At 37.2% G+C, this 25,883-nt stretch overlaps 2 protein-coding genes across 17 annotated transcripts in view; one reads left to right on the top strand and one right to left on the bottom strand.

Annotated features, from left to right (window-relative positions):
• LOC145509796 (uncharacterized) overlaps window positions 1–25,883 on the bottom strand; it is an 889,905-nt gene that overhangs the window by 59,209 nt on the left and 804,813 nt on the right. The gene's annotated exons all lie outside the window — the stretch shown is intronic.
• LOC145509795 (uncharacterized) overlaps window positions 1–25,883 on the top strand; it is a 1,222,357-nt gene that overhangs the window by 1,191,577 nt on the left and 4,897 nt on the right. The window contains exon 6 of one of the 6 annotated variants that reach the window (XR_014056464.1): window positions 19,301–19,486. The exons of the other annotated variants lie outside the window; for them this stretch is intronic. The gene's annotated coding sequence lies outside the window, so the exon portion shown is untranslated. The remainder of the gene's footprint in view (window positions 1–19,300; window positions 19,487–25,883) is intronic. 6 annotated transcript variants of the gene reach the window in all.

Here is a 25,883-nt window from a genome sequence, read left to right as displayed (position 1 = left end):
AGTTACATGTCTGAATTTCCAAATTGACTAATACACATTTTTTTTAGTAAGGTATCATTTGTGTTTTCTTTGTAAAACAGCACAGCAGATAGTAAATTTACGTAAATTTCTAATGAACATTTTCAAATATATTCAAACTTTTATTTGAGTGGACCTGTAATATTCTATTAACATATGCCAGTACTTACATTTTATATCTTGCTCAGTGTTAATATCCTAAGGGCATGTTTATTACAAGTTTCAAATATCAGCCCTCAGTATGTGTTGCAATCAGATGTAATAACCCTAATGAAAAAGGGTAGATTTCCTCTTTGGTTATTTGAGAAGGAAGAAAACAAGAAGTGTGTGGGGTGCCTCTTAGGCCCTCTGCTAACTCCCTTGACTACTAACTGTGCTCCATGAGTGCTTGAAGACAGAGCTTTGCAGAGGCATAGGATCTGCCAAGGTTTGACCTAATGACTCTGGAACTTATGCCAGTCTTAGCTTTATGCATTAAGTTTAATGCCTTTGTCTAGTACGAAGAAACTAAAACCACTTCCAGTGCTCCAACAGAAGAGTGTCACTATGCAGGAAGTCAGAAGGACATTTTATACATTTGTTATGAGTGTGCATGGGAATAGAGAAGAGTTAACATGGTTCTGTCTAGGTTGATCATAGCTTTTCTTCCAAGAAGCAAGCACCTTTTAATTTCATGGTTGCAGTCACCATCTGCAGTGATTTTGGAGCCCCCCAAAATAAAGTGTCTCACTGTTTCCATTGCTTTCCCATCTATTTGCCATGAAGTGATGGGACCAGATGCCATGATCGTAGTTTTCTGAATGTTGAGTTTTAGCCAACTTTTTTACTCTTTTCCTTCACTTTCATCAAGAAGCTCTTTAGTTCTTCACTATCTGCCATAAGGGTGGTGTCATCTGCATATCTGAGGTTATTGATATTTCTCCCAGCAATCTTGATTCCAGATTGTGCTTCATCCAGCCTGGGATTACCTATGATGTACTCTGCATAGAAGTTAATAAGCAGGGTGACAATATACAGCCTTGATGCACTCCTTTCCCGATTTGGAGACAGTCTGTTTTTCCACATTCAGTTCTACTGTTGCTTCCTGACCTGCATATAGATATCTCAGGAGGCAGGTAAGGGGGTCTGGTATTCCCATCTCTTTAAGAATTTTCCACAGTTTGTAGTGATCCACACAAAGACTTTGGCGTAGTCAATAAAGCGGAAGTAGATGTTTTTCTGGACCTCTCTTTTTCTGTGATCCAACAGATGGCAATTTGATTTCTGGTTCCTCTGCCTTTTCTAAATCCAGCTTGAACATCTGGAAATTCATGGTTCACATACTGTTGAAGCCTGGCTTGGAGGATTTTGACCATTACTGTGCTAGTGTGTGAGATGAGAGCAATTGTGTCATAGTTTGAATATTCTTCGGCATTGCCTTTCTTTGGGATTGAAATGAAAACTGACCTTTTCCAGTCCTGTGGCCACTGCTGAGTTTTCCAAATTTGCTAGCATATTGAGTGCAGCACTTGGACAGCATCATCTTCTAGGATTTGAAATATCTCAACTGGAATTTCATCACCTCCACTAGCTTTCTTCGTAGTGATGCTTCCCTAAGGCCCACTTGACTTCACATTCCAGGATGTCTGGTTCTAGGGGCATGATCACACCATCATGGTTATCTGGGTCAGGAAGGTCTTTTTTGTATAGTTCTTGCCACCTCTTCTTAATATCTTCTGCTTCTGCTAGGTCCATACCATTTCTGTCCTTTATTGTGCACATCTTTGCATGAAATGTTTCCTTGATATCTCTAATTTTCTTGAAGAGATCTTTAATCTTCCCATTCTATTGTTTTCCTCTATTTCTTTGCATTGATCAACAGCTATGACCAACCTAGACAGCATATTAAAATTCAGAGACATTACTTTGCCAACAAAGGTCTGTCTAGTCAAGGCTATGGTTTTTCCAGTAGTCATGTATGGATGTGAGAGTTAGACTATAAAGAAAGCTGAGCACTTAAGAATTGATGCTTTTGAATTGTGGTATTGGAGAAGACTCTTGAGAGTCCCTTGGACTGCAAGGAGATCCAACCAGTCCATCCTAAAGGAAATCAGTCCTGAATATTCACTGGAAGGACTGATGCTGAAGCTGAAACTCCAGTACTTTGGCCACCTGATGCAAAGAGCTGACGCAAAAGACCTTGATGCTGGGAAAGATTGAGAGCAAGAGGAGAAGGGGACGACAGAGGATGAGATGGCTGAATGGCATCACTGATTCTATGGACACGAGTTTGAGTAAACTCTGGGAGTTGGTGATGGACAGGGATGCTTAGCATGAAGTCCATGGGGTCACAAAGAGTTGGACATGACTGAGCCACTGAACTGAATGGAGGCAAAGAATCCTGTACTCTAAAAACTGTAAGATGCTAATAAAAGAAATCAAAGATGAAACAAAGAGATGGCGAGATATACCATGGTCTTGAAATGGAAAAAACAAATATTTTCAAAATGACTATACTTTTCAAGGCAACCTACATATTCAGTGCAATCTCTATCAAATAACTAAAGCAAAAAAAAAAAAAATGTTTAATTTGTTTGGAAACACAAAGACCTTGAATAGCCACAGCCATCTTGTGGGGGAAAAAATGTGCTGGAGGAATCAGGCTCCCAGATTTCAGACTATACTACAAATCTACAATAATCAAGACAGTATGGTACTGGCACAAAAACAAATATAATCAATGGAACAGAATGAAAAGCCCAGGAATAAACTCACCCACCTATGGTCAGTTAATCTATGACAAAGGAGGCAAGACTATACAATCAAGAGAAGACAGTCTGTTCAGTGTGGTGCTGGGAAAACTGCACAGCTACTTGCAAAGAATCAAACTAGAATATTCTCTAAAACCATACACAAAAATAAACTCAAAATGGATCAAAGGCCTAAATGTAATGCTGGATACTGTAAAACTGTTAGAGGAAAGCATAGGCAGAGTGCCCTTTGATATAAATCACAGGACTCTCCTTTAGGATCCACCTCCTAAAGTAATGAAAGTAAAAACAAAAATGAACGAGACCTAATTAAATGCAAAAACTTTTACATAGCAAAGGAAACCATAAACAAAACAAAGTGACTTTGTTTTTAATGTATGTGTGCTTGTGTGTATCTTCTAGGCATGCATATCATATAAATTCTTATATGTAAAAGTTATCAGCAAGAAAATAGAAGTCATATATATGAAAAGACATATGGGAAAATTGACTACGCTGATTTTCCTCAATATCACTTACTATCTGAATGAACACAAGAAAGGTTTTCAGGAAGTAAATCTGGGGTCAGCATCTGTAGCTTTCTAAGAAATGGGTCTATATACTCCAACAGAATAACTCTGTCCACCATTGCCTCATGACCTCCTGAGTTCAGAAAGTACATTTTGCATTCTCATAGCAGCCAGATCATAGATCATGGGCAACCTGAGGCCTTTTAGGGTTCTGTCAACAGAGTGTTGGTAATAAAATCACTAGTACTTAGAAAAGAAGCTCATCACACTGGTGAATTCTGTGTCCATTGGTTACCCTCAGGTAACAAAAGGGACTAGATCACATCAGACCATCATGAAACTATTTGTAAATTCAGTTATTTAAACAAGAAAAAATGTCGCTTTCATCTGTTTTGATTTCCTTCCACACTACATCCTGGCATGAAATGTCTACCATAAATAGCACAAATGGATTCTAAGAGAAACATTCTAACAAGCCTAAGTGAGCTGAATTTGGGGTAGAGTACATAATTTGATTGGATACCTTAGTAAAAAACAAGCACTACTTTCCTAAATTGGATTATGGATGTTCCAAATAAATTTAGTAAGTTGTCTGTGGGTTTGTATATGTTGTGCTACAAGAAAATAGATTAAGTTCATTTTAGTGACATGAGCCAAAAGTTCAGAAAGCATGCTGCCTTCTGCAAGTGAATTCAGATGCAACTATTCAATGCATCTTTAGTTAAGGATCAAAAATGAGACTCTTTAGGATATTAAATCCATGCAATCAATGATAAAGATAGAGTGACATGAAATTTTGTAGAATAAAAATAGTTTGAGACTACTTAGATAATTCTCCTAGTCCATGCCAGGAAATGCATGTTTCCTTTGTAGCATGTTCACCCTTAATTATTTCATGAATATCTCCTATGTTGGAGGGGAATTTTATGAAGGTGGGAAACAGGTTTCACTTACTATATACCCCTAGCATCTAGTAGGATATCTGGCCTGTGAAAGTCAGGGTCTTGATAAATATGTCCCCCCATCTTGGTCCCATAATTTCCACTTACCCTTACCTCCTACCTTGGAATGTTTGCTCTTTCTTCATTATTGAATGGTCTTCCAGGGGCATCAGCCTCACACCCACCAAGTGCTGCCCTGCAGGAACCATGCTCTTGGCCAGATTTACGGTTTCCCCCCTTCTATATTTTTACCATTGTTGATACCAAATTCAGGCAAACTCTGCCACTCTAATCTTTTGAAACTACTTTTCACTTCAAATCAGGAAGTATGATCTTTTTTTAGTGTGAAATCTGTGGTACTGAATGAATGAAGAATGAGTTTGTAAATTCTAGTTTATGCTATTCTCTTCCTGTACTGTAATACATATTTACTATTTTCCTGCAATGATGTTCACTCCACCTAGTTGTAGGCAGCCCACTTTAATTCACCCATCTCTAACCACATTCTCATACATGTGAGATGTCAGCAGCATTTCCTGAGAGTTGTAGGACTTGCTCTGATTATACAAAAAGGAACAGAATTACTCCTATCATTCAAGCGATAATATTACAAGTAAGAACATACCTAAACTCCACAAGATCCTCAAAAGAACTACAAATAGAAGTCACTAAGAGCTCTAAGTGGAGAAGGAAATGGCAACCCACTCCAGTATTCTTGCCTGGAGAATCCCAGGGATGGGGGAGCCTAGTGGGCTGCCGTCTATGGGATCGCACAGAGTCGGACACGGACACGACTGAAGCGACTTAGCAGCAGCAGCAACAGCAAGAGCTCTAAGTGCAGAAAGCTTACTCAAATAGTAAGGTGCGCTAAGCCTCCATCCACCTTTCAACGTACAAGGTTAACTATGTTTAGTTTTCCTGAATATAAAGTACTAATGTTGTAAATTTGGAAATTTGCTGATATTAGAGACAGTGTAAAGGAGTTTGTACATTCTGATAATCACTGTTATTCATATCACCTTTCCCTCACCAAAAATAATTTAAACTACCATATGGAACACTTTTTTACATTTTTCTGAAAAGCCGGAGTAACAGAAAAAGATAAAAAGAAACTTCTAAGATGAAACTAAAATGGAAGCAGAAACACCAGGTGTAAGCAAGGATTAAAGCTGTTTTTACCTGGATGACATTCACTCATCCTAGACTATTTGAACTTTTATTTTGAAAGCCTTGTAGGCAAAAGAAGTAAAAATTAAACTCAGTTCCTATAACAGTGAAGTCTAATAAAGGAAACTTAATACAGTAAGCTAGAATTCCAAAAGGCTAAATCCTCATGCTGTGATACTAGAAATAAATAGTCAACATGAAGTGTTAAACCTTAAACTTCAATTTAGTTGCTCTTGAGTATGTGAATGTGAACAACAATGAACAGGAACTAGCTTTAAAGGACCTGAAGTGCATTCATGGGAGAACATAGGGTGCATCAGGAGTACAGAGAGTTCAAGAGTGACATGGGTTCCAAGATCTGAAGGATGAGGAGGTGGTGGTCCAGAACACCACTGAGTGGGGTGGGGGTGGAGCCTGGAGGAGGCAGGGGTTCACGTGTGGAAAGGAAAGAGCAGGATAAGTCCCAGGAGCTCAGAGAAGTGCATTTCCTAAAGTATCTGATTGGATACATGTCTTTTTTTCAAAGGCCCTTCGAATATATTTTTATTTATGCAAACTTTCCATGTTAAAAATAATTCGGTGGGATTCAGTGAAATAAATTAAGTTTCTTAGATTTTAGTTAGAGTCAAAATAGACTTACTGGACACTAACAGACCATGTCTTTTTAAGTGTCTCAATATATTACACATTAAAAAATATCTTCTTGTTAAAATGAACTTCATTGGAATAGCAAAAATAAATATGTTATTCCAGCTTTTCACCAAATAAATATTTTCCCAGCATGAGAGTTAGACTAACAATTATCTTCTAAATAAGAAAATATGCCTACTACCAAGTGGGGCTTCACCTTAAACTACTAACACTGACCCTGGCTTCTTCTCATGTATAAACAAATACTGCAGAGTTAAACTCCATATAGAGTGACCAATGGGTACAAATCCACAAGAATAATTCTTCAATTCTCATTTCTAAAATTAGCTATACTTTGGCTACTCTTTCCTTCTAAGCCTAACTGAACTTTGATTGGTCCCTGTATGTTAAAGCCTCATAGAATTGTTTCTTCTCCCTGCTTAAGTTAAAATGCTCTGAAGAAAACTTTGCATGCCTGGCAGTTTTGCATAAAGAATTATTTTAATAATGCTTTGGTTGAGTTTCTTTCACACATTACAGTGAAAAAGTCAGTCTTATGACCAAACACAAGTCTAGGGACCTGGAAATATATTCAGTCTTGATAGGATGAAATGCAACATTTCATGGAAAAGGGCTTGAACAGAACGGATGTTGAAGAATCAGTGATAAGTTCCAGTTTTTACAGAATGTTAGGGGTTTAGAATTTATCACTCCATCTTAACAACAACTAAAATGTTGAACAAACTGAAAGTCAAAACTTCTTAGATCCATAAGAGAAGTGAGGTCACAAAGCAAACTGCTGACCCCTGAATCAGACAAACTGACAGGTCAATACAAAAAATCACAACCAAAACCAGACCAGAAACCTTTCTTGGAACCAGTGCTGAGGTAGGAAACTGTGAGCTGTAATTGAGATTGCTGGAACTCAGTGTGGGCAAGTCCGAGAGGTGAAATTTCTAATCAGACTCAGTCATCAGAAGTCCCCAACAATGGGGTCAGTTTTAATTCCTGAAGCTCTACCAGGTTGTCACAGTGACTCTCAAGAGAAGAATCTATTCATGAGCATTCTGTTTTTTAACATCTTTAAAAAACAGCTGGAGTTTAACCCGCTGGGGATTTATCAGAGCCTAACTAACCTATAGGACAAGAAATACCTAACTCCAGCCATTCTATGAAGGGGAGGGAAAAACTTAAAAAAAAAAAAAAGCAAAAAACTGAAGAGCATGTGTGAAGTTCATAGTCCAGAGGCAAAGGCTCACTGAAAGACCTAATCATAGAACTATAAAATGCACAGCTACTCACACACACACATAACTTACCACACTATTATTAAAGGCCTATTTATACTACTTCTTTTTACCCAGTACATAATGTCTAACTGTAAGAAAAAAATTACAAGACACACTAAAGTAGAAAACGCAATATGAAAAGGCAAAGTAAGCCTCAGAATCAAATATAACGTCAGTGTTGGAAATATCAGATGAGGAATTGAAAATAATTATGATTACTTTGGGAAGAGCTCGAAGAGATAAAGTAGACAGCATGCAAGAATAAAAAGACTATGTAAGTAGTGAGATAGAAATTCTAAGAAATAACCAAATATAAGTGCTTGTGATCAAAAATCTTTAATGGAAATGAAGAATGTCTTTGATGGGCTTGTTAGTAGACTGGACACAGCTGAAGCAAGAATCTCTGACCTTGAGAATATATTAACAGAAGCTTCCAAAATAGAAAAGCAAACAAGTCAACATTAAAAATGAAGGAAGAGAATACCCAAGAATTGTGGGACACCTACAAAAGTGCAACATATATGTGATGGGAATATCAGAAGAAAAAGAGAGAGAGAGAGACAGAAGAAATATTTGAAAAAATGACTGAGTATTTTCTCTTAATTAATGCCAAACCAAAGGAAACATAGAGAACACCAGGCAGAATAAATTCCAAAAAAAATGTACTGCTGCAGCTAAGTCACCTCAGTCGTGTCCGACTCTGTGTGACCCCATAGACGGCAGCCCACCAGGCTCCGCCGTCCCTGGGATTCTCCAGGCAAGAACACTGGAGTGGGTTGCCATTTCCTTCTCCAATGCGTGAAAGTGAAGTTGCTTAGGCATATTATATTCAAACTACAAAAAAAAAAAATTAAGATTAAAAAACATCCTGAAACAAGCCAGCGGTGCAGGGGATGAGGGGGGCTGACAGCTTACTTGTAGAGGAAGAAATACAGAATTACAACTGACTTCTCTTCAGAAACCATGAAAGGAAGAAAAGGGGGAAGTGAAAATTGGGGAAATTTGTTGCTATTGGTCTACCTGGCAAGAAGTTCATTGGAGAAAAGGAAAATGATATATGTCAGAAAATAAGATCTATATGAAGAAGGAAAGAGCACCAAAGAAGAAATAGTGTGTGTTAGTCACTCAGTCGTGTCTGACTCTTTGCGACCCCATGGACTGTAACCCACCAGGCTCCTCTGTCCATGGAATTCTCCAGGCAAGGATACTGGAGTGGGTTGCCATTGCCTCCTCCAGGGGATCTTCCCAACTCAGGGATCAAACCCAAGTCTCCTGCATTGCAGCAGATTCTTTTCTGTCCGAGCCACCAAGGAAGACCCAAAGAAGAAATAAGTGAAGGTAAAATAAAACCTGTTACTTTTTTTTCTTAGTTTATATAACAAGGAACGTTTTCAAAATAATAATAAACAATATATCTGATTATGTAAACTTATGTATGATATGTGTGTGCACACATCCCTGCTTACGTATTCTAATGTATAAAGTAAAATGAATGACAGCAGCGATATGAGGAATAAGAGGAAAAATTCGGAGTGTCTTATCCTTGCAGGCATCCTTGACGTTTTTGCCATTAATATATATTTTTTTCTTACAAATTGAAGAATTTTAACAACTGTGCATTGAGCAAGTCTATTAGCAGCATTCTTCCAATAACTTTTGCTCACTTTTTGACTCTGTCACATTTTGGTAATTCTCACAATATTTCAAACTATTTCACTATAATTATGTTTGTTACGGTGATCTGTGATCGGTGATCTTTAATATTAATATTACAAAGTGATCTTTAATATTAATATTACAAAAAGATTATGATGTGCTGAAGGCTCAAATGATGGCTGGAATTTTTAGCAATAAAATACTTTAAATTAAGATATGTACCTTTTTAGAGATGCTATTGCACACTTAACAGACTACAGTATAAACATCGCTTTTATATACACTGAGAAACCAAAAATTTGTGTGGCTTACTTTATTGTGAGATTTGCCTTATTGCAGTGGTCTGGAACTGAAACTGCTTTATCTCTGAGGTATGTCTGTATAAGGAATTCATACTATCTATGCAGTGATACCAGGGCTTCCCTGGTGGCTCAAAGGGTGAAGCGTCTGCCTGCAATGTGGGAGACCCGGGTTCAATCCCTAGGTCGGGAAGATCCCCTGGGGAAGGAAATGGCAACCCACTCCAGTACTCTTGCCTGGAAAATCCCACCGATGGAGAAGCCTGGTACGGGTTACAAAGCCTCCGTGGGGTCACAATGTGTGGGACAGGACTGAGCGACTTCACTTTCACTTTCACTTTATGCAGTGATACAGGTGACCCAAAAGTGGACTTAGATTCATTACTGCAAACTGTGGGGCAACCAGCAGAGAAAAGTGCAAAAGACATAATCCACATACTAAGAAATGAGAACAAATGAAATAATATAAAATGTTCAAGTAAAACCTTGAAAGGCAGGAACAGAGTGGAAGACCGGAAGAAAAAAAAAAAAAAGGAACAAAGAATAAAAGCAACAATCATAAAACAGTTAACAAACATGGTAGATATTAATTCAACTCTAATCACTTTGAACATGAGTAGTCTAAGTGCATCAGCTAAGACAAAGATCCTCAAAAATGGATTAAAAAGCAAGATCTAACTATACGTTGTTTATAAGAAATTCACTTTAAATATAAACACACAGGTAAGTGAATGGATGATACTGATGAAAAGAAAGTGGAAGTAAACTATATTAGTTTCAGAAAGAGTAGACTTCAGAACCAGGAAAGTTGTAACAATCCTTAGGTACACACGCACTAACAATGGGGCATCCCAATATAGTACATAAGGCGAAATTGATAGAATCACCAAGATAAATACATGAATCTACCATCATAGTTGGAGACCTCAACCTCCTTCTATCAGAAATGGACAGATCCAGGGTGCAGAAAAATCAGTAGCAACATAGTTGAATTCAGCAACACCATCAGTCAATGGGATAGGATGGACAGCTATAGATTGCAATTGGAACTGGACATACATGTTCAGAAAAAAGGGATCTAGCACAGACCATAAATCTATCACAAAAGTTAACTCAAAATGAATCACAGACTTAAATGTAAAATGTAAAGTATACCTCTCCTAGAAGATAACATAGAAAATCGAAGTGACCTTAGGTTTGACAATGACTTTTTAGATACAACACCAAAGGCATGAACCATAAAAGAAAAAGACTTAATAAGCTGGACTTAAAATTTAAAATAAAATTATTATTTAAATAGAATTTAAATTAAAATTTAAACTTAAAATCTTAAAATTTAAGATTTCTACTTTCTGAAAGACAATGTCAAGAGAACAAGAAACAATCCACAGAATGGTAGAAAAATACTTCCAAAAGGTGGTATCTGAAATATATAAAGAACTCTTAAAACTCAACCATAAAAAAACTGATGAACATATAGATCAATTAACAGATACCTCATCAAAAAAAAAAAAAAAGGAAAGGTGGAAAATAACCATATGAACATCATGTGTTATCAGGGAAGTGTCAATTAAAGCAGCAATGAGATACCACTGCACACTTGTTAGAGTGGTGACAAGCCACAACACTGACAATATCAATTTCTGGTGAGAATCTGAAGTAACAGCAATTCATTCATTGCTCATGAGAATGCTAAGTGGCACAGCCCCTGTGAAAGACAGTTTGGTGGTTTCTTAGAAAACTAAAAATAATACTGTTAACATTTGATCCAGTAATTATCCTCCTTGGTATTTACCCAAAAGTGTTGAAAACTTATGTAGACAAAGAAACCTGTACATGAATGTCTACAGCAGTTTTATTTATAATTTCTAAAACTCAGAATCAATCAAGATATCCTTCAGTAGGTGGACAGATAAACAACTATTGTACATCCAGACAGTGGAATATTATTGACTGCTAAAAAGAAATCAGCTATCAAGCCATGAAAAGACTGCAAGGAATTTAAATGCATATTACTAAGTGAAAGAAACCAATCTGAAAAGGCTCTGTACTGTGTTATTCCAACTCCATGACATTTTAGAAAAGGCAATATTATGGACACATTTTCCCCTACAGTCAGTTTTTCCCATCAGGAAGCTACCATAATCCTCTTATCCTTCTCCATCAGAGCAAACAGAATGAACACCACAATCACAAAATCTAACCAAACTGATCATGTGGACCACAGCCTTGAAAAACTCAAAGAAACTATGGGTCATGCCATGTATGGCCGCCCAAAATGGACGAGTCATGGAGGAGAGTTCTGAAAAAATGTGGTCTACTGGAGAAGAGTGGATAAATAAATCCAGAAAGAATAAAGAGATGGAGCCAAAGCGAAAACAGTGCCCACTTGCGGATGTGACTGGTGATGGAAGTGAAGGCCGATGCTGTAAAGAACAATAGTGCATTGGAACCTGGAATGTTAGGTCCATGAATCAAGGTAAATTGGAAGTAGTCAAACAGGAGATGGTAAGAGTGAACATCGACATTTTAGGAAACAGTGAAATAAAATGGACCAGAATATGCAAATTGAAATTCAGATGACCATTGTATCTACTACTGTGGGCAAGAAACCCTTAAAAGAAATGGAGTAGCCCTCATACTCAACAAAAGAGTCTGAAATGCAGTACTTGGGTGCAATCTCAAAAATGACAAAATGATCTCTGTATATTTCCAAGGCAAATCATTTAATATCACAGTAATCCAAGTTTATGCCCAACCAGTAATGCTGAAGAAGCCGATGCTGAACGGTTCTATGAAGATCTTAAAAGACCTTCTAGAACTAACACCAATAAAAGATGTCCTTAAAATCATAAGGGATTGGAATGGAAAAGTAGGAAGTCAAGAGATACCTGGAGTAACAGGCAAATTTGGCCTTGGAGTACAAAAAGAAGCAAGGCAAAGGCTAACAAAGTTTTGCCAAGAGAATGCACTGGTCATAGCAAACACCCTCTTCCAACAAGACAAGAGAAGACTCTACACATGGACACATCACCAGATGGTCAATACCAAAATCAGATTGATTATATTTCTTGTTGCCAAAGACAGAGAAACTCTATACATAAGACCAGGAGCTGACTGTGGCTTCAATAACAAATTTCTTATTGCAAAATTCAGATTTAAATAGAAGAAAGTAGGGAAAACCACTAGATCATTCAGTTATGACATAAATCAAGTCCCTTACAATTATACAGTGGAAGTAACAAATAAATTCAAGGAATTATATATGATAGACAGAGTGCCTGAAGAACTATGGATGGAGGTTTGTGACATTTTACAGGTGGCAGGGATCAAGACCATCCCCAAGAAAAAGAAATGCATAAAGGCAAAATGGTTGTCTTAGGAGGCCTTACAAATAGCTGACAAAAGAAGAGAAGCTAAAGGCAAAAGAGAAAAGGAAAGATATATGCAAATGCAGAATTCCTAAGAATAGCAAGGAAAGATAAGAAAGTCTTCCTCAGTGATCAGTGCAAAGAAATAGAGGAAAACAATAGAATGGGAAAGACAAGAGGCCTCTTCAAGAAAATTAGAGATACCAAGGGAACATTTCATGCAAAGAAGGGCCCGATAAAGGACAGAAATGGTATGGACCTAACAGAAGCAGAAGATATTAAGAAGAGGTGGCGAGAATACACAGAAGAACTGTACAAAAAGGATCTTCATGACCCAGATAACCACAATGGTGTGATCACTCTCCTAGAGCCAGACATCCTGGAATGAGAAGTCGAGTGGGCTTTAGGAAGCATCACTATGAACAAAGCTAGTAGAGGTGATGGAATTCCAGTTGAGCTATTACAAATCCTAGAAGTTGATGCTGTTAAAATGTTGCATTCAATATGCCAGCAAATTTGGAAAATACAGCAGTGGCCATAGGACTGGAAAAGGTCAGTTTTCATTTCAATCCCAAAGAAAGGCAATGCCAAAAAATGTTCAAACTACCACACAATTGCACCCATCTCACACGCTCGTAAAATAACGCTCAAAATTCTCCAAGCCAGGCTTCAACAGTGTGTGAACTGTGAACTTCCAGATGTGCAAGCTGGATTTAGAAAAGGCAGAGGAACCAGAGATAAAATTGCCAGTATCTAATGGACCATCAAAAAAGCAAGAGAGTTCCAGAAAAACATCTGCTTCTACTTTATTGACTACGCCAAAGCCTTTGACTCCGTCGATCACAACAAACTGTAAAATTCTTCAAGAGATGGGAATACCCGGCCGCCTTACCTGCTTCCTGAGAAATCTGCATGCAGGTCAAGAAGGAACAGTTAGAATTGGTTGTGGAACAACAGACTGGTTCCAAATTGGAAAAGTAGTCCATCAAGGCTGTATATTGTCACCCTGCTTATTTAACTCATATGCAGAATATATCTTGCAGAATGCTGGGCTGGATGAAGCACAAACTAGAATTGATTGATGATAGAAATATCAATAACCTCATACGCAGATGACACCATGCTTATGGCAGAAAGTGAAAAAGAAATAAAGAGCCTCTTGATGAAAATGAAAGTGGAGAGTGAAAACGTTGGCTTAAAACTCAACATTCAGAAAACTAAGACCATGGTATCTGGTCCCATCGCTTCATGGCAAATAGACGGGGAAACAATGGAAACGGTGAGAGACTTTATTTTCTTGGGCTCCAAAATCACTGCAGATGGTGATTGCAGCCATGAAATTAAAAGATGCTTGCTTCTTGGAAGAAAAGCTATGACCAACCTAGACAGCATATTAAAAAGCAGAGACATTACTTAGTCTACAAAGGTCTGTCTAGTCAAAGCTATGGTTTTTCCAGTAGTCATGTATGGATGTGAGAATTGGGCCATAAAGAAACCTGAGTGCCGAAGAATTGATGCTTTTGAATTGTGGTATTGGAGAAGACTCTTGAGAGTCCCTTGGGCTGCAAGGAAATCAAACCAGTCCATCCTAGAGGAAATCAGTCCTGAATATTCATTGGAAGGACTGATGCTGAAGCTGAAACTCCTATACTTTGGCTACCTGATGCGAAGAGCTGACTCATTTGAAAAGGCCCTGATGCTGGGAAAGATTGAAGGCAGGAGAAGAAGGGGACAACAGAGGATGAGATGGTATCACCGATTCAATGGACATGAATTTGAGCATGATCTGGCAGTTGGTTATGGACAGGGAATCCTGGCAGGCTGCAGTCCACTGGGTTCCAAAGAGTTGGACATGATTGAGCAACTGAACTGAAGTGATGGAGACATTAAAAAGCTCAGTTTTGCCAGAGGAAGGCAGGAAGAACAAATGGAGTACAAGGATTTTGGGGGCAGTGAAATTACACTGTATGATGCTGTAACAGTACATACATTTTATTATAGTTTTGTCCAAACTCATCGACTGTACAATACCAAGAATGAACCCTAGTATATACCGCATCATGGGTGACAACAATGACAGTAAAGGTTCATCAGTTGTAACATGTAACTTTCTGCTGGGGGATACTGACAATGGAGGAGGTATTTGTAGGGCAGTGTTTCCGTGGGAAATATCTGTATGTTCTACTCAATTTTGCTATGATCCTAAAACTGCTCTAAAAACTAAACTATATTAAAGACAAAATTAAATTTTTAAAAAATCAAGAATATAATGGTTGCTCTATGTAAACATTAGGGCTTGGGGTAAAATTTCAAAGGTGTCAGATAGTTAGTGATGGTGGTTATCATTTGGTTTCTACTGATCCCCTCATTTCTTCATTGTATCTACTTCCTGGATAAACACCATCTGCCCAAGGAGAAAGGGAGAGAGTAAGCAAGAGAATGAAAGGTAGAGGGAAGGGAGGAAGTAATAGAGAAAGAGGGAGGGAGGAAGGAAAAAGAGAGATAAATGTACTGCCAGGTTTTTAAAATTATCTTGTGACTGTATTATTGTTTATAATATCAGTCCACAACACAGAAGCAAGATACACTGTATAGACTAAAAACATCAATGCTTTCACCAATTTAAGTTTTGGAAGACTTAACTAATAAAAGTAGATAATCTATTTACAAAACAGACTCACAGGCATAGAGAACTATGAAAAAAACTGAAAGTCTGCTGCTAAATTGGTTCGACTCTTGCAACCCCTTGGACTGCACCCCACCAGGTTCCACTGTCCATGGAGTTTCCGAGGCAAGAATCCTGGAGTAGCCTGCCATTTTCATCTCTAGGGGATCTTCGCAATGCACGGATCAAACCCACATCTCCTCCTTGGCAGGCACAGATCAAAGCTAGATCTCCTGCTTGGCAGGTAGATTCTTTACCACTGAGCTATCAAGGAAGCCCTTAACCAACTATACTCCTCCCTGCCCAAAAAAAGTAGATAAACAACCCAAGCCCAGGCTGTTAGAAAAGTAAGTTTGGAGACTAGAGAAGCTGGTTCAGTAACAGAGGACAGAAAGTGTCTACCATTTAAAATGGGTGTTTTTCATAATTGTTGACAGGTTAGTCCCACAAGACATTTCATTATCTGGGTTCAGTATAGAAGGAAAGAGCATAATAGGCTCTAAAATGCCAATGGGGCATGCAGGGGCTACAGTAGTCAAATATTAGAGATACCAGCCTTTGTTTACCTGCAGAACTTAGGAATTTTTCACTTTTGAGGTTAGAGCTTTGTGGCCTCATTCTCTATCCCATGCACTTAGATATATTCCCACGGGCTCTTTTATTCTGTGAAATAGAAATCTTTGCAGACATTTTTCCTAATTTATTTTCAGTTTATTTTCCTAAACCTTGAACCTTTAAGGAGTCTTAGCTTCTTAAAGACACATTGCAAAAGAAGCAAAATCTTCAGAGAACGTATGAGGATCTTAAAAATATTTCTATACTTTGTTTAATTGTGTTTTCATTTAAAACACATTTGAATGTCCAGGTCTTGGTACCTTTATAAATATAAATGGTTTTAAAAATAGAGAATGATTATATTGACCTCTATTCATAATTAAACACCAGACTAAATATTCTGAAAAATATCCAGTTACCAAACACCAAGGAAAATTGGAATACAATTATAAATGCTCCTTTAAGTGCACAGAGTAGCTCCTGAAGAGTTAGGAAACATTCAGTCTTAAAACTGAAAAGGTAAATGAAGATAAGATGTCTCATAAGCTACCCTCAGTGAAGATGGTTGGGGAAAAAATTCTATTTCACTGCAAGTTGGAAAAAAGAAAACAAGTAAACAAACAAAAAAACACCTGACTGCCTGGCCTGGAATTTGGATGAGATAAATCATAATAAAACTCCTCTCTTCACACAATTAAAGATTCAAATATATGGCAGTAGAATGGCCCAAAGAGTCCCAAGAAAAGAGCTGAAGAGGAGTCCAAGTTTGGTAATGGTCTAGAGTTCCTGGCTAAAAAGAAACAAAAATCACAGAACACTTTGAGCCTCAAAGAGTTTCTTCAAATCTAAAATTGAAACTCAAATTTTGAAAACATAATGATAGTAGTCACATGAATGAGACTGTATAGATTAAGAAGTCAGAAAAATTCAGATGGTTGACTTACTAAATACCAAACCTTTTAAAAAAGGTAAAACCAAAAACATAACAATGTTTTAATCATCATGAACATAATAATAATGATGACCAATAATAATACTCAGAAAAGAGCCTAGAAAGACAAAGAGATGGAAATGAAAAGATGCTGGGCTTCCTTGGTGACTCAGTGGTGAAGAATCCACCTGTCAGTGCAAGAGATACAGATTTGATCCCTGATCTGGAAAGATCCCACATGCCACAGAGCAACTAGGCCCACGTGCCACAACTGTTGAGCCTGTGCTCTAGAGCCCAGGAGCTGCGACTACTGAGCCCACCTGCCACAACTACTGAAGCCCACATGCCCTAGAGCCTGTGCTCCGCAACAAGAGAAGCTGCCACAATGAGAAGCCCATGCACTGCAACTAGAGAAAAGCCAGCACAGCAACGAAGACCCAGCACAGCCAAAAGTAAATAAATAAAACTATTTTTTTAAAAAAGAAAAGAGGCTGAGAAATAGGGAAATTCTAAATTAGAAGTAGTTTCTAGAAGAACAGAGAATGGGGGAGAAAATCATGCAAAAAGAACATCTGAGAAATTCCAGTATTTATGAAAGACATAAAGTTACAAATTCAAAGAGCGTAACAAATGATAAACAAGGTAAATAGTAGATCCATACTTGGATACATAATAGTGAAACAAAAGAGCACAGAGTCAAAAAGAAGATATTAAAAAAACTGAAAGGAAAAGACAGATTAACTAGAAAGGGCTATCATTTTGTCATACACCAGACTAATCAATGACAACACACACACACAAAGTGGGAAAATGTGCTCACTTTCCTGGGAGGGCATATTTATCAATTTATAATTTGTAAAACATTAAACTATAATTCAACAATAAAGATGAGATAAAGTTTTATCCAAAAATATATCTTGTTTTTTAAAAAAAGAGCTCACCCTCAGGAGTTTCTTATGATGCAAGTTGTAAAAACGTCAAGAGGAAGAAAAATTATACTCTTATTCTTAACAAGGTCTACAAATCAAGAAAAATGATCAAGAATGAGTTTAAACTGATAGTGATGTGTAAAATAATACTAATGAAATTTACTGATTTTGGAAGTAACAAAAACCTTGGATAATAATATCTAAGATAAAAAATTTTGTCCAGAATGAATACAATCCTAAATCATTGAATTATTATTGTTTAGAAATATTATTTAAATTTAGATCTGGTTACACTTGCCTACTAATAAAAAGCAGTTAAGAAATCACAAAAAAAAAAATACCAGTGAAGAAGATAATTAGAAAATGCAAAAATAAATAGTAGAAATAAACATATCTGTAGAACAATATCTCTAAATATCCTATGAGTCTATTAAAAAGATTATCCAGTAAGATTAAAAATAATTTTAGCCTTAAGCTGTTAATAATAAAATCATCAAAAAATAAGGTCTAAGAAAAGATGGATATATAAATAAATAAATAATCATACCAGGAGAATATGAACGAAGTAAAGCTGAGGTGGCTACGTTAATACTAGCTTAAACAATCTAAGAAAAAAATGTGTTACTAATGATAATTGGACTCACTATATTTTGATGAAATTTACTAAGAAGGCATAGTATCTCTAAGCTTCTGGCACCTAATATGTATGTATGTATGTACGTATCTCAAAATATATGAAGAAAAAAAACAACAACAAAATAACCATCATAATAGAAGATTTAATATATTTCTGTCAGTAACTAATAGACTGACAGATCTAAACTGATAGCATATAGAATGTTTAAGTAACACCACTAAAAAACTTGGTCTAAGAGCATAAAAAGAGGCCATAGAAAAGAAATGTGTCACCTTTCTTATGGTTTGTATTTGGTTTGTATATCTTTTTTCTGTACTTTTGACTTTATTTTGTCCTTATATTTTATCTCTTATAACCACCACAAAGCTAATTTTTTCCAGAGTATAGTCTTACGGTCTCTGTCTTTTAATTGGCAAGATTCTAATGTATTTTGCCTCATGGCATTTTTAGGCTTTTTAAAAAACCTATTCCTTTCTTCTAGTTTTCTTCTTTTCTCTTGCTTCCTGTATTTCTCCATGTCTTTTTTGTCTTGGGATGGAGGGGTATGTGTTCTTTCTGTCTTTGGCATTCCTGCTTTTATTTTCTCACATCTTTTAAAAAGCTACCATTCCATATTTATTCTTGTAATTCAAACCTTTGAAGTTTTACCATACTAATGAATTATGGAGTTTTTCTTCCAGAACAAATCAAATCACAGCCCTCTAATTTCATTACCCCTCTGGCTTACTCTTTTATACAAACTTCTATCTCCCTGTACACTTAGTTAAATGCTTTCATGGGCTTTTCTTCTCTTTATTTACCACCGGAAGCTTTTCTCAAATGTCTACCGAGTCTTGGCTGCTGGTACCCACTTAAGAGAGATACATGAGAGGCTCCATGTGTGAGCAGACCTTGCCGCTAACTAGCCTCCCGACAGTATGAAAATAAAACACTTATGACCTCACACATTTCAGTATCCACAGGTCTTTACTCTGAGATCTTTGAACTGTCAAAGAAAAACTACAATGGACAGAATAAAACAGGAAAAGAAGACTCTATTCCAGACTATTACAATAATGGGAAGAGATTGAACTCAAGTCCTGTGAAACAAAAGATGAGAGAGTTCTAACCACAGGGTGAGCTGCTGGCAAACTACTGAAGTAAGTTGGGAGGAGGCTAGTCAATGTGATTAGACCATCTGTGTTTCCTAATGGGGGCTTCCTTGGCAGCTCAGACAGTAGAGAATCTGCCTGCAATGCAGTTTCCTAATGGGCTCCGTGGAAGTCAGATTCTGACCCTCCCACAGACATTGGGAGAGAGGAACATTATCATTTTTGATGATTACATTTCAAAGGGAGTGATCCCAGGTCCTTGAGAAAGACATTCCTGAGTTGTTGAAGATTTACATCCCAAAAGAGCAGAGAAATAATGTATAAAATTTTCTAAAGAGCAGTCAGGGACTGTAAAGGCACACCTCAGAGATGCTGCAGGTTTGGTTCCAGATCACTGCAGCAAAGTGAATATTGCAATAAAACAAGTCACACAAATTTGTGATTTCCTACTTCATATAAAAGTTATAGTTACACTATGTGGATGTCTATTTTATACTGTAGCAATAGCATTATGTCTAAAAATTCAAAGTATATACCTTCACTTAAAGATATTTTATTGGGGGCTTCCCTGGTGGCTCAGTGGTAAATAATCTGCCAGCCAATGCAGAAGACACAGGTTCAATCCCTGATCCAGGAACATCCCTTATGCCACAGAGCAACTAAACCTACTAGGTGCAATTAAAGACAAGCCTACACAGCAAAAAGACCTAGCACAGCCAAAAATAAATAGATCAAAAAATAAAATTATTTTTTAAATATTTTATTGCTAAATTACGCTCACCATCATCTGAGCCTTCAGCTAGTTGTAATTCTTTTTGCTGGTGGAGGGTCTTACTTCCATGTTGACATGATCTGCTTGCCTGGTCAGGGTGGTGGTTACTAAAGGTTGGGGTGGTGGTGGCAATTTCTTAAAATAAGACATAAACAAAGTGTGCTCCATCGAGTAACACGTCCCTTCACAAAAAAGTTTCTCTGTAGCATGCAATACTGTTTGAAACAATTTTACTCACATAGGCCTTCTTTCAAAACTAGAGTCAATCTTCTCAAACTTTGCCACTGCTTTATCAAATAAGTTTATATAATATTCTAAATATTTTATTGTTATTTCAACAGCCTGCACAGTATCTTTACCAGCAGTAAATTCCATCTCAAGAAATCGGTTTCTTTGCTCATGCATAAAAACCAATTCATCATATGTTTAAGTTTTGTCATGAAATTGTGACAGGCCACTAAAACTTTCTCCACACCAGCAATCAGGTTCTTTCACTTTCTGAACGTTTGTGTGCTCACAATAGCATTTTTAATTTCATTCAAGAACTTTCCCTTTACTTTCATAACTTGACTACCTATTTGGCACAAGAGGCCTAGTTTTTGGCCTATCTTAGCTTTCAAGATGCTTTCCCCACTAAACTTAATCATTTCTAGCTTTTGAAAGGCACAGGTGACTCTTTCTTCCACTGAACACTTAAGAGGCCAATGTTGGGTTATTAACTGGCTTAATTTCAATACTACTGTATCTCAGAGAATGGTAAGGCCCAAAGAGGGGGGAGAGATGGCATATAAATGGCTGACCAGTGATGAAGTCAAGACATAAACATTTATCAATTAACCTTGTCCTGTCTTAACGTGGGTGTGGTTTGTGGTGCTCCCAAACAAAATTCATATCAGGGATCAGTGATCACAGATCACCATAACAAGTAGTAATGGAAAAGTTTAACATATTGCAAGAATTACTAAAATGTGATATGGAGATACAAAATGACAAAATGCTGTTGGAATAAAAAAAAAAAAAAAAACGGTGCCAATAGATTTTCTGGATACAGGGATACCAAGAAACCTTCAATTTGTGGGGGAAAAAAAATCTGCATAGCACAATAAAACAAGGTATGCCTGTAGTTAGAAAGAAACCTAAAGTTTAGTAAAGGTAAGGAAAACATTAGGTTTTCTTGGTCAGAGTTTCAAAACAAAAGCTTACACATTTTTTACCTGGTTATCTGCTTTCTGAGAACCAACAGGTGAGGAAGCATGGGGACCTCACAGTTTATAAGCATCCTTACCCACATCATCCCTCAGAGTTAGTCCTGCGCATTATCACACCCTCCTCTGTAACTTAGGCTACACAGTCAAGAAATCCTTCAGTTTAACTGTTTCAGTGAGAAGTCTATATCTGCAGTGACTGGGGACGAGGGAGTCTTCTGGGTGCATCCTACTGGGAGAGAGACTTCCAAATTTCACCATATTTTCCTATCTGAGGCCTCCTCCTGACCTTAAGTGTTCCCAGAGACTCTCTGATGGCTCTAATGGGTAGAGCCTTTCTCATCATTATCCCTTTATAGAAGTATTTTGATTTTAGCCTTCTCTGCTATTCTTAAGACAACTTCACTGTCTATCTTATATCTTTCCCAAACTAGTTGAAATCTCTTTTTCACTGCTGTCTCCTTTGTCATTCTTCTAGTCCTACTTGTATGTAAGTATTTTGTGTTTGTAACTTTTTCCTTGCTTCATTTTATATTAGTCAATCGTGTGAGCATGAAGATAAATACCTGTAATCAACTTACTGTGCTAGACTGTAAAGTTTAAACTCTTAATTTCTAACTTTCATTCAGGTGCAATTACTTTATAGCCTATAATATGACCACAGATGGCCAGAAGTGGGAAGAGTTTATATTGCACCCTCAATTCTTACTTGCCTGTGGAAATGTGGACTGAGTAGATAAACAGGCTGGGTAAATACTAGCAGAATGTACCCAAAGGTTGTTTCCTTCTGCTACTGGGGACATATAAGAGGTCTGAGTACACTCTCTTCACCTTGTCTTTTAGAAAACATTCTTCTAAGTGATATTCCTACATTACGCTTTATAGAGTATTAAAAAGATAAAACTGGACCTATATAAAGATATTATAAGAAAGGGAACCTAGAGTTTGAATTATTATTATTTTCAATTAAAATAAAAACAACCTTGACTATGTCTCAGATGGCAAATAAAATCCTGAAATTATTTCTTTAAAAAAGCTCAGAGAGTAAAAACAACAGAGATATGACTTAATACTGACGTTTTCCAAAAGAGCATACAGCAACTGAGATAGAAGCAGAATATTTAACAGAAATTTTCATGAGGTGGCAAAGAGAGCTATTGCCACAAGTCAAGTGCATTCCAAGTAAAATTAGTGTAAGTTATATGTTGGCACAACAGTTGAATTTAAGACATAAATTTTAAAAATCCTAAGGGCTAGAGGGAAAAAAAAAACTGTATTACCATAACAAATCAAGCTGGCCTCAAAATTCAGACCTAAAATCTAGATTCAATAATGTTAAAATGAGCAAGCAAGGTCCAGAAATGATTATGTCATATGATCCCAAATAAATAAGATAAAGATTTGGAAAAAATAAGGATACTGAAAGAAATTATACCAAGATATTAGTATTACTTATGTCTGCTGACAATTTTTTTTAACATTCACTTTGATATTTTATAATTTTTACTACTTTCAAGATGTTCTAGAATGCTCATGTGCTACATTAATAATTAGGAAAAATACAATTTAAAAGCAAAGAAAAAGAAAGGGAAATAGTTTTACCACTACCATTATTCCAGGTTAAGATATGTCACATTGCAATCCTAAAATTCTGAAGCCCTTTCCTGAATTCATTCTTTCTTAAGCTCTGGCTGTTCCTTAAAGACTTGAGTAAGCCTGTGATATTTCAATCTAACATCATATGAATTTCAAAATCTTACCATAAGCTTCTCAAAGTTCTAAAACTTAAAAAAATCTTCTTTGGCACATTTTGGAGCCATAAAAGCAAACTTTCCGTTAAAACAAACAACAACAACAACAAAACTTACTATTTTTTTGAGACCTAAGAATTTCTGCAGATGCAATGATTTGTCAAGAAAGAACACCCTCAAGGGGTAAATCCCACCACCTGCCTTTGGTCCAGTTTGTGCTCAGGGTTAGAGTAGGGATAAAGGACCATCTCCCTGGCACGGCTGGCTTTCTGGTTTTTGAAGGCTAGTGTAAAAATCAAATTATTTGATATCAATATATGGAGAAGGAAATGGCAACCCCCTCCAGTATTCTTGCCTGGAGAATCCTATGGACAGGGGAGCCTGGCGAGCCCCGGTCTGTGGGGTCACAGAGAGTCAGACACAAATGAGCAACTAACACACACTTATGACACAATTAAATTATAGATATGATAATAATGGTAGTCTTTTAAGGTAGATGTTACAGATCCACAAGTAAACATCTCAATGTAACGTGCATGCATGCTATGTTTGGCTTGCATATTTTTAAAATAAATCAATGGCCAAAATTTTAAAATCAAGACTGTCCCTGTCAAAATTCTGCTTTTGAAACCTTCTTTTGAAAACATCCAGTAGCTCTGGAAATACTGTGCAGCAATTTGCTGGAGGTTACTTTGGTCGCTGCTCTCTTCTCCAGGCTTCCAAAAACCTACCCTCCCCAGTAAGGTTAACTGACTGGCTCCAACAAGCATTTGAATTGGTGAACTCTGTTTCTAAAGGATGATGCTAATTCTACTTGACAGCTATAATTATTCAGTGAAAAGTGGACACATGAGGAGGATACCTGTTGTGGTTATTTCTGTGAAAAATTATTTGCTGGCATCTGAGTCAGAAATCCTGGCTCTTGTATAGCTAGGGTGACTTTGGATGTAGATTAGATGGCTTCCACAAAGTTAAATGAATTTCTCCTCTAAGTAAGGAGGTCTGAGTTGAAGTGGCTCCAAGGTTGGTGAATTCAGGCACACAGCCTTCAGAGATCTAAAAAGTTTCTCTCCTCCTGTCATTCTCAGCGAATTTGTTCTCACTCTCATGCTAATACCTCTCAATGATACAAAGTTACTGCCATAGCAGTTGTATCACATGTAGAGACAAAACACAGCAGAAGAAAAACAGCAACCGCTCTTTCTTAAGAATAAAAAATCTTTCTAGAATCCCCCCTAGCAGATCTTCCTTAGTATCACATTAACCAGAACTACACCCTGTTTCTAAACACTAAACCCAGTTCAGGCAGGGAGAGCTGGGTAATGATGATAGGCTTAGAAGACTCAAATTTGCCCCAAGCTAGAAATTGAACTACCTTTCCTTAGCACATGGTAGGTAGCATGGGGAAAAGTGTGTGTGTGTGTGTGTGTGTGTGTGTGTGTGTGTGTGTGTGTGTGTGTGTGTGTGTGTGTGTGTGTGTGTGTGTGTGTGTGTGTGTGTGTGTGTGTGTGTGTGTGTGTGTGTGTGTGTGTGTGTGTGTGTGTGTGTGTGTGTGTGTGTGAAAGTAGCTCAGGTGTGACCAACTCTTTGCAACTCCATGGACTATACAGTGGGTAGCTGCTCCTTCCTCTAGGGGATCTTCCCAACCCAGGGATCCAACTCAGGTCTCCCGCGCTGCAGGCAAATTCTTTACTAGCTGAGCCACAAGGGAAGCCCAAGAATACTGGAGTGGGTAGCCTATCCCTTCTCCAGCAGATCTTCCTGACATACGAATTGAACTGGGATCTTCTGCATTGCAGGTGGATTCTTTACCAGCTGAGCTACCAGGTGCGTCAGAGCAAATCCTAGGTCAGCCACAAGAAAGAAACAGTGAAGAGGGGCAAGTGTTTTTGGATATATAACTCACAGTGGTTGCTACAAATTAAGAGCAGTTCTCTAGCTTTGTAATGAACTTGGGCATATTACTTAAAGAATTTTTTGGTTTTATTGGCTGCACCATGCTGCATGTGAGATTTTAGTTCCGGACCAGGAATCAAACTAATCCCCTCTGCAGTGGAAGCTTGGCATCCTAACCACTGGACCACCAGGAAAATTCCTAACTTAAAAGTTCTTCATCTGTAAATTAGAAATAAAAATACCCTTTTCATAGACTTATTACAAATAATAAATGCTCTAGCATATATGGAAGTATAATATTGCATATATGTTGAGTTTTTTCACAATGCCAGATATATTTCAGAAAATGGAAAACAGTAAAATATAGTTAATAAGGATTTTAGAAATTTAAAATAAAACCAAGCTGACAATTTTTTTTTAAAAAAGAACTTTTGTAAAATCCTATTTTATCTTAATCTCTGCTTAATTTTCTCAATGATGAAAAATGTCATTCAAACTTTGAAAGTAGATGATTGATGGTATATGAGGTTTGGTTTTTTTCTCTACAATTTATCTTTTATTCAAGCGAAAAGTGGACATAGGACCTTATCACACAGCTGAAGTTGGACTCAAAACAGTACATATCCCCTCTACTACCCTGGCATTTGGAAGAAATGAGGATACTTGGTTGTTTGATGTTCTACCAGAAAGGATACTTTGTGGCAAGGTACAATATAAAGCAAGTGCTACAACATGCTCTGCCAGGCAGGATGACAAGTGATGGCTTCCCCAGAGTCATAGCAGAAGACAGATTTAGTGAATCTTGCTCTCTGATAGAGAAT

This window comes from Giraffa tippelskirchi, chromosome 6, assembly GCF_054371585.1.
Source record: "Giraffa tippelskirchi isolate mGirTip1 chromosome 6, T2T-mGirTip1v1.2.pri, whole genome shotgun sequence".
NCBI lineage: Eukaryota > Metazoa > Chordata > Mammalia > Artiodactyla > Giraffidae > Giraffa > Giraffa tippelskirchi.
Note: the sequence above shows the minus strand (reverse complement) of the source record. Positions and strands in the feature narration are given on the sequence as shown.